The following is a 9885-nucleotide window of genomic DNA, read 5'->3' on the forward strand; positions in this document are numbered from 1 at the left end:
AAAAGGGGGAGTAGAGGGGAGGGGGGGAAGAACTGGGCAAATGGTTTGAGCAGCTTGGTAATCCTCAAGGGTAGGATTAGCAAGGGAGGGGAAGAAGCTAGGTGTGAGGGGCTCGTAAGTTTGTGACTGTTGGGTTAGTTGAAAATGGTGAGAGGCATGAGCAAAGAGACGATGGAGCGAATAGATGTTAGGATGGAGCTCAGGGAAGGTTAAGAGGGTGGTAGCAACAAGGGTAAGTGAGGTTATGAGGTTGGCACAGAGAGTGGTTAGATATGGGAAGTTGGATGTGAGATAGGCCCTATCATCTTCCGACACTTCTTTTTGCTGGTGCGATGGGATCATCAGCTGCGTGGGTGGGATGTCGGTTATGTCGTGCCTTGCATGCAAATAATAGTGATGGCCTTTATAGCAATGGCAACAAACCTGCAATAACCCTGAGGGGAGGACTACCCATGAGGCATACATATGCAATGAAAGCATCTATCCTGAGTGCTATAAACCCGGCATGTGTAGACAGGTAGAAGATATTTTTCTCATCTTCTGACAAGTCTTGGCAAATTATGCGCAGAGTTTTGGTTGCTATGGAATGTTCCCATTTGATTGTTGGATGAACATATATGATCCTGATTTGGAGTTGCTTCCATTGGATAAGCACGCGTGCGTTGAGGTGATCTTCCACTTGTAGAGCAGCCACAAGGTCTTGGTACACCACCATTGTGCGTTGTAGTGGGGCTTCATTGGTGTTGTCTTCCAATGCCTCATTGTTGTGCAATAGCAATTGGAGTTCAAGCTTGGAGATGATTATCTTTTGGGAGTCCATCTCGTTCATTTTTTTTTCTTTGTATTACTGGTAGATGGTTGTATACACTTCCTTAAGCTTTCTCATCTACAAGGTGACCTTTGCCTGTTGAGGAATGTCTTCTTAGTGGTTTTGGACCATTGGTCCAAGACTTGTGCTTCTGAAGTGTTGGCCTCTTGAGCGGTAGTAAGTTGGTTCTTTAAGATTCTGCATTCCCTTGTAAGCTCATCAATGCTGAAGGCACATACCGCCAAAGATTGTTTCATGTCTTCAAGCTTGTCTTTGTAATCTTTGTGAATTAGAGTGATTTGAGCTTATGCCACTACCTCCATGTGTTGAGCATGTGCGGATGTCAAGGAGTTATAGTAGGTCTGTAGGATTGCCGTTGCTTGTACTGCTACTGTCAGTTGTGTTTGACTTTGGTGGAGGTTGGAGGTCACATCCCTCACTGCCTTCTCTTGAGCTTGGAGAGCTTAATTCATGCACACTTCTTCTACCTCCTTTTCGTCTATCTGCACCCGAAGTGCCTTGACCTCTATGGTGATTTCCTGGAATTGGTCTTCGATTTCTATTGCAGTCTGTCTGTCCTCTGTCCAATTCTCTTGCATATTCTTCCTTGGCCAAGCTAGTGGATAGTTCTGACATTTGGATCATTTGGCTAGCTTGATGTTGGAGAATGAAAGATGGTGATGAGGTCTGGCGATACTCTGCTAATACAAGTGGTGCCCATGTAGCCATCCCGATGATTCTGTAGTACTTTGGGGAGGTTGTTCCAATGGTGTTTCAATCCCTTGTGTACAATAGTCATACTGCTGATCTGGCACTGGCTCATCGATTGGCATGGCGTCTGGGTGGTTCTAGTGATGATATAGCCTCAGGCTCTAGTGCCGACCTTTCCTCATGCTTTGGTTGCAGTTGTTGTTGGAGATATATTGGTTGCAATTGTGCACCGAGCTGTAGCATCTCCTGGGGCAATTCCTCAATCCCGACCTCCAAAATAGGTATTTCTTCTAAGACATCTGCACTTGTCAATGTGATAGTAGGAGAAGTTGATGACGTCTCCCACACTGGTGAGAAGCGTATGTCCAACTCCTCAATTGGTTTTAGTGACTAAGGCAGAGTCATTTCTCTTTCTTGTAGCTCTCCTTTGATTATTATTGATCATTGGCCAATTAATGACTCGATCTTCAGCCAAAGTGTGTATGTTGGCTTCCCATTTTTTACGCCATTGTCAGAGATGAAGGCAATTCCCAGCGCCATATAACACGACTGTGGTTGGCATAGGACGAGTTAGGAAGAGGGCTGCAAAGGGATAGTTATCATTTTGAAGATAGGTGACTTGTGTTGAGAGATATTGGCTGTAAGAGAGTAGACAATGCCTGACAAAGGTAAGACCCTCTCATGGCTACTTATAAAATTGACAAGTTCAATGGCCAAGGATTCCACACTTGGCAGATGAAAATAAAGTTTAAGCCTTGAGGCGATGGTTAAGGATTGTGCGAAGCAATATGCCGTCCCTATGGAACAGTGTGTCCTTGGCAAGGAGAGACTGTACTTCGAGAAACCTTGCATTGACAGGCTGTGTAGGGTATTTGGCATCATGTGTTGGCAGTGAGAAAGCCCTTTGAATGACTGTACTGTCAAGGATGATGTTTAGTGGGTTCGGATGTACAGTGATTGTACCGTACTTGCTAACCTTTGCATTGCTGGAGTGTTAAGAATGGAGAAAGTCCCTGATGTATGTGGTCATTGTAGGGCTGTCCTCCAAGGATTTTAGGCTCTCATCCAAACTGCCTAGGCCCCTTTGCTCTAAGTAAGATGCTGCTTCCTAGGAAAGAGCATAAGTTGACGTGGGTGGCCAAACAAGTTCCAGTGGCTAGGCCCCGTCAATGGTTGTGTAGGCTGGTGGTGATTGGGGTGGCATTTGTTCTTCTTGGTCATGCACTGAATCCTCTTCGGAGTTATCACTCTGGACCACAAATGCCTGTGGTCACTGTGGTTGAGGATGTAGATGGCTACGAACTCTAGAGGGGGTCTCATGGTTGAGGCGGTGGGCTCTTTCTATGCATCCTCTTTAGTGGCGACATCTTTTCTAAACCTGCATCCATGTGCATGTGGTGTACCATTGATCATTAGATTGGTTGGCATGCAGGTTTAACCTTTCTATGTGTTTGTGAGAGATCTTATTTTTATACATGCTTTGAGAGTGTGGAATGAAAGTGTGTGGCACAATTATTCATGCAATCATCTATGTGTCTAAGCGAAAGCGTGTGAGTGCACGTGACCTAGTAGCTAGGTAGGGACTAACTATATGCTTTTTTTGTTGCTAGGATTTTCATAGGGCAACTAGAACTCAGGCATCACTTTTGAGCCCTAGGTTAAAATCGATTGATGCTACCTATCTGTGCAAAGATGTACATATGCAAGTGAGTGCTTGTGATACAATCTAATCCTAGCTAAGGAAGACTTGGTTTCCCAAATCCCAATCTTCGTTTTTGTCGAGGATGGCTTGCGTGTTGAAGTAGTAGCGCTTCAGTTGGCTCATGTTTATTGTTGTATTGAATTGCACTCCATCCAATGTTTCTAGCAGCACAGCTCCGATGGGATTCATCTTTCGTCCTTGGTAAGTCATCTTCTACTCCAATGGCTTCTTCTCCCAACTTGACATGAGACATGTAATCGGCAATGTAGTGTTGGGCACCTTTGTGGACCACTATTTTGAAGTTGAATTCTTGAAGCAAGAGGAGCCATCTGGTTATTCTTCCTGTTGTACACAGACGGTTCACAAGATAAAGCATAGTGCCGAAATTTCTTTACACTATACACCATTGCTAGGGCTTATCTTTCTGTGGTGGTATAGTTCATCTCTGCATCATTGAGTTGTCAAATGGCGAAGTAGAATGGGTAGTCTTTCTTATGTTCACTAGGTTGACAAAGCACAGTCCCAATTGCATACTTGGATCCATTAGTAGGAACATGAAATTCAATATCCCAATTGGGAGATATAAGGATGGTTGCTGTGATTAGGCACCACTTTAAAAGCTCAAAGGCTTGTTCGCACTCTTCGGTCCATAATAATTCCACTAATAGCTTGTAAAGTGGTATAGCTATCATGGCATACCATAATATAAATCTTCTATAATAGCCGGCATGTCCCATAAAGACCTGTACACCTTTGGAATTTGTAGGAGGAGGCAATTCCATGATGATTTTGATTTTGTCCATGCCAGTTGCAATCCCATGTTGAGAGACGATGTGTCCCAAAACAACTCCGCGGGTGACCATGAACTGGCATTTTGTTGGATTTAGGGAGATGCCGTACTCCCTGTATTTGATTATACTACTTCAAGACATTTGAAGTGGTCTTTTTTGTTTGAATGAATGCACAAATCATCCAAGAACACCTATAAAAACTATGAACATGACTCACTGGAATGTGGCTGGGACATTACAAAGTTATGACTTAAAAGCTATGAACATGACTCACTGGAATGTGGCTGGGACATTACAAAGGCCAGATGGCATGACTCTATATGCAAAAATACCCCATTCTATAGCAAATGCTGTTTTTGATTGGTTTTTAGGAGCAATTTTCACTTGGTTATAGCCATTGAAGCCATCCAAGAAGCTATATATTTCTCAACCTACCAACTTTTCCAATAGTGTTTGTGTTAAGGGTAGGGGATAGTGATCCCTAATTATGGCGGCATTCACATTTTTTAAGTTTACACATATTCTAAGCTTCTTGTTGCGTTTAGGCACAATGACGATGGGTGAAACCCAATCAGTGTACTCTATCTTGTAGATGAATTCGGCATCTAGGAGTTTTTTCAGCTCGTCATAAACCATGGTGCTATACTTAGGATTTGTGCGATAAGGTCCACATACCTTAGGGTGAGCACCTTCCCTTATAGGTATCATGTGTACTACCACGTCTGGTGAAATTCCTTTCATCTCTTTGTATGACCATGCTAGGCAGTCATGGTATTACATTAGGAGTGCTTTGAGTTTGGTTTCATCTTCTTGCCAATGACTTCTTATGTTGGGAACTATGGGGTAACTTTTCCATTAGTAAGGTGTTTCCAAGTAAGGGTTCATTTGCTATGCATACTCCTTCTAGTCCCTCAGGGGACCATTCTAGAGGCGGTGGATCTTGAGGGAGTTGGCTTTGCAAGATACAATTCAACGATCCTTGTTTGGACTCGTTCGAATTCATTGAAGTGTTCGGCCTTGGCTTTTTTGCATTTTCCTCCAGCTTTTTTGCGAGATCTTCTGTTGTTATTCAACTTTTGGGAGCTCGATTGCCATTAGGGCATGCAGAATGGCTAAGTCATTATCAAAGATTTGATCTTCAATTTTAGCATTCTCAGCCTCTATTTCAAGGTCCCAAGGAAAATATGAGTCATCATTGGTATGGGTACCTTCTTCAGGTTCATTATTCCACTCAAGGTCAGCCATAAAGAATGGCACCTCTAGATCAATTAGTTCTTCATGTGTGAATGGAGGATCTACCTATATCACCTTAGCATCTATTTGTGAGAAGATGGGGTCTAATGAATGGCAGTTGTTGATGGTTGCCAATGTTCGTATCCAGTTACTGACATTGCTTTATGAATCACCCGCTATGGCATGTTGTTGCAAGGGAGTTGATTTGCTTGAGATTGTCGTGGAAGATGTGTGATCCAATGCTCTAAGCACAATTGGTTTTATAGCTTCTGTTCCCACATCCACCCTGACTGCGGTGTCGCGATTCTGGATTGTCAGTCTATCAACTCCCTAGTCATGGAGGATTGATGCTTCATGTAACCAAGGACGTCCCAGTAAGATTTGAAAGGATTTTTTGGGGAGATCCAAGATTGTGAATTGAAGGGAAAAGCGAGCTCCTGTGACCTTTATGGACATGCCATTTACTATTCTCAAGGGTTTAGCCCGTGAATGATCGACAAGGCGTATGTTAAAATTAGCCTTTTGCATTGATGGGAGACCCCATTATTCGTAGAGCTCCTTTGATAGGACATTTACACCTACTCCACCATCCACTATGGCTTGGACTTCATTATATGCCTTGTGGATGAAAGGCACAGTAATGTTGCATATGTCATCTCTCTCACCCATCCGCACAGGGATATCTTCGATGTCGTTCATAGATGGAGGGGGATTTGCAAGTTCAATCCATCCTTTAAAACTCTCCTAGAGATTGGGACGATTCCGTAGGAGGATTCCGATGGGAATTGAGACAGGGCAACTCAGGATGCTAGAGAGTGCGGCTCCTTCAAGTTGACGTGGGGGTACATTATGTTGTGGAGTTTGTTGTTGGAATAGAGGCTCAAGTACAGTATCAATACTTTGTGGGGCCAAGTCATGGATTAGGTCTTGAGCTTGTTTCTCAGCCTCAAATTGAGCTTGTTCCTTTTGTACCCATTGTTGAAGTGCCTGAAAATGAGCCTTCTCCACCTTTGCATTTGGGTATGGAGCTTTTTTTATTTGAGACTCGAGAGTTGATGTGGATGAGCTCGGCTGCTCATTGCTTGGTGGAGGTGGAGGCATTGTGCTTTCTTTTTAAGAAGTTGCTTTGGTTGGATTGGAATGTTAGGGTCCTTGGTGGCCTCTTTTTGTTGGCATGTAATAACATTTACAGTTTGTGATATTACACTTGCCAGACCCAGACTTTGATGGTCCACCCCAATGATGCTGATTGGGATGTCAGGCTTAACCACTATTTGTTGTGGGACTTTATTTTTCATGGGACAATCCATAAAGGCATGTCCTATGCCACAATCTCTGCAGAGTGGTTGGAAAGTAGCGGGGCTACCACGATGAGGGCACTCTGTGATCTGGTGATTTTCTCCACAACCGTAGCACCTGATTGGTGCTCGATATGTGTTGGGATGTACTTGATTTGCATAAACTAGTATTAGGCCCTTTGCACCTTCTACATAGTATACTGGGTACTTTGTTTCATACTCAAATGACGAGTCTACTTCCTCGGCTTGTAATTGATGTATTGGAACTGCCTGAGGAGCTGGATTTGGTGCTCTTGGATATGGTCGTGGATTCGAATTCTTGAGTAGTTGTGGGATTGTGTCCAAACGGGAACATGATTTAGCCTTGGAGCTGGGGGCACTTGTGCAAGTGTCGGTTGCCTGTACAATGGCATGGGCACCACTTGATATTGTTGATGAGGTCGAGGCCAGTTGTTGCGCATGTTGAAGATACAACTGTTTTCATCATGGTCGCCGATGACGCAGATATGGCACCACAACCTTGGCAGTGGATTCACTTGTGCAGTGATCCTGGCTCTTAGGACCGGGACTCATTTGCTATATGATTGGCCGTGCAGTGTGGACACCATACATTTTCTCGTCGTGGATATGTTTGAGTTGGTAGCTGAGTGAAGTGAAGTTTTGTTCCATGCCCTGCATCATGTCTTCTTTCAGCTTCATGGTCATGGCCTCTAGGAGATCTTCATTTGATGTTTCAACAGTGGACTTTGATTTGCCCTTTTTCAAGCGCTTATCTCATGCACTAGATTTGCCATCATCACTGCTAGTGTCAGAGTTGGTCATGCCATCCTTGATGTCAATGGTTGTCGCATGAGCAGCATTGAACGTTTCATAGCTGCTAATCTTTTTCATATCCTTTCGGATTTTATTTCTTAGTCCTGCAATGAACCAGGCCGTGAGGTACTTTGCATCTAGGCATGGGTCACATTTGGTAATTAATAGTCACATTTGGTAATTAATCTTTTCATCTTGCCCAGGTACGTGCGTACATCTTCTCGACGGCCTTGTTCGATCTTGCTTAGTTGGAGAGCGGGATCATCTTGTAGCCTCTCCATTTGAAAGTGTCTTTTAAATTCTATTTGAAGCAAGTCCCATGTGGCTCGCTCTTCCACTAGAAGGTCTAGGTACCATTCAGATGCTTCATCAGTTAAGGCCATGGGAAACCAAGCCACCTTGGTTTCATGGGATTGATCTCCACCTTCTCAACATGTGGCATCAAAATGCTGGAGGAATCGGGCTGGATCTCCCCTGCCATTATATTTGGGAAGTTCCAATTTTCCCAAGGGGTGCCTGCCTTGATTGTTATTATTTCTTCAATTAAAGAAATTCTTAGCCTTTGCATCGAGGTCAATATCCCCATCATTGTCACAATGGCGTCCAGCCATGTTGTGGCATGGAGGAGTTAAAGGAATTGCTTGAATTTCAAGGGGGGATTTAGGGTAGAGGATTGTCAAGGGTGGTGGTTGCAGCGGAGTTATATGTGGATTTGGCAAGCATTGGAGTTGGAGGCATTGGCTGGAATGTAGCTGCATGCATATTCGACGAGATTTGCAAAGGGTGTCTCTATTGCAAGTGCGGGTGTTGATGGTGTTTTGGTTGGAGGGTTTGAGTTGTGTTAGTGTTGTGGGGATTGTCATGTTAACAATGTGCCTAAGATTGTCTCACATGTGTAGGAAAATGTGCTGGTACAGATAGATCGCCAATCGGAGGTCATGACGTAAAGATACAAGTGAATTAGTGCGAAACGAGGCCCACACGGGGGCACAAATGAATGAGTGCTAGGGATGCCAAAATGGTGTGCCATGGGCTGGAAAAATTCCTCGTAGCATGTGTTTTTGTGTGTTAAATTTTGGTGCAAACGGGGTCCAGTTTGGGTCCCAAACGGGTGCAAAACAAAGTGTTGAAATAGGGGTAAAATCGGCCTTTGGGGGGGGGCTTGGTCTTAAGGTTGGTGTGAATGGACTTTCAATCCAACTAAGGGGTTTGAACCAATTGAATCCCAGTTAATCTAACTAGCCTATAACCCTAACTACGGGTTAAAATTGAGGACAATTAGATAAACTAACCACAGTTAGTTGACCTACCCCAACTGTCAATTAGGTTTACTAACTAGAAGTTAAGCTAACCTAACTGCATCTAGCTAACCTAGAGTTAAACTAACTAGATTGGTTTAATCTAACCTAAGTTAGAGCTAACTTGACCTAGGTATAAACTAACCTAGCTAGGGTTAGTCCTAGGGTTACGTTAGGTAGGTTAGGTTAGGGTTTTTAAAAAATAATTAATAATTAATTAATTTAAAAAAAATTCGGGGGGGGGGGGGGGGGTCGCGCTACAGCCGACGGGAGTTTGTGAGGGGGGGAGGGTGTTTTCGTGAAAGGGGGGGAGGGGAGTATCGAGTGGGGAGGAGGGGAGGGGGGCTGGTGAGAGGAGGGGGGAGGAGGTATAGGGAGGCGGGGCATGGGGCGGGCGGTTGGAGGGGGGCGGGGTACCACGAAGGAGGTGGAGGCGCATGGCGGAGGTGAGGAGGGGCACACAGCGGGCAGGCATTGTGTCACCTTGGGCAATTCTATGAGCATCGCCGTGGGCCGCCAGGCTGCCAGTGTAGCAAGGCTTAAGCCAAAGGCTTAAGAGCCCTTGAGAGTTCGAAAGGGCCTTAGGCCCTTAGACTAGGGAGAGGAGTGCAAGCAGAGGGTAGGGAGAGAAGAGGGAGGGGGAAGAGAGAGAGAGAGAGAGAAAGAGAGAGAGAGAGAGAGAGAGAGAGAGAGAGAGAGAGAGAGAGGAGAGAGAGAAGGGGGGAAGAGAGAGAGAGAGAGAGAGAGAGAGAGAGAGAGAGAGAGATATTAACGTCTCTAAAAGGCCAAACGGCTTATGAGTCTAAAACAGTTGATACATCTGCTAGTGTTGTCTCATCAAAGAGAACAACAAAATAAATAAGCTGAAGGCTGAGAGCTACTAAAGGTACTTATAGTCAGAGGGACTGCAAGTGACCCAAAACTAATGAAATACCAAGCAAGTATTTACTAAAAGTACCAATTGATCATCATAGGTAGAAAGCTAATCAATAAAAAGGTTGCAATCTTCTTATGTCAAAAATCCCAATCATGGGCAGCTCTATGATCTCATAACTCAGTGCCACACGTTTCCTATGTTTGGCAATGATGGCATGGATTCGATGAAGATATGGGTGGCGGACATGGGGTCTTGGGGGCTTGGGCCTTCATGACTTGGATATGGCGATGGCTCAGTCCAAAGTCACACCACTAGAGTGTGGTAATCTGCCTGTGTGTGATAAGGTGGTGGTGG

This window comes from Dipteris shenzhenensis, chromosome 5 (genome assembly GCF_047967505.1).
Source record: "Dipteris shenzhenensis isolate YYH24624 ecotype China chromosome 5, Dip_SZ_1.0, whole genome shotgun sequence".
NCBI lineage: Eukaryota > Viridiplantae > Streptophyta > Polypodiopsida > Gleicheniales > Dipteridaceae > Dipteris > Dipteris shenzhenensis.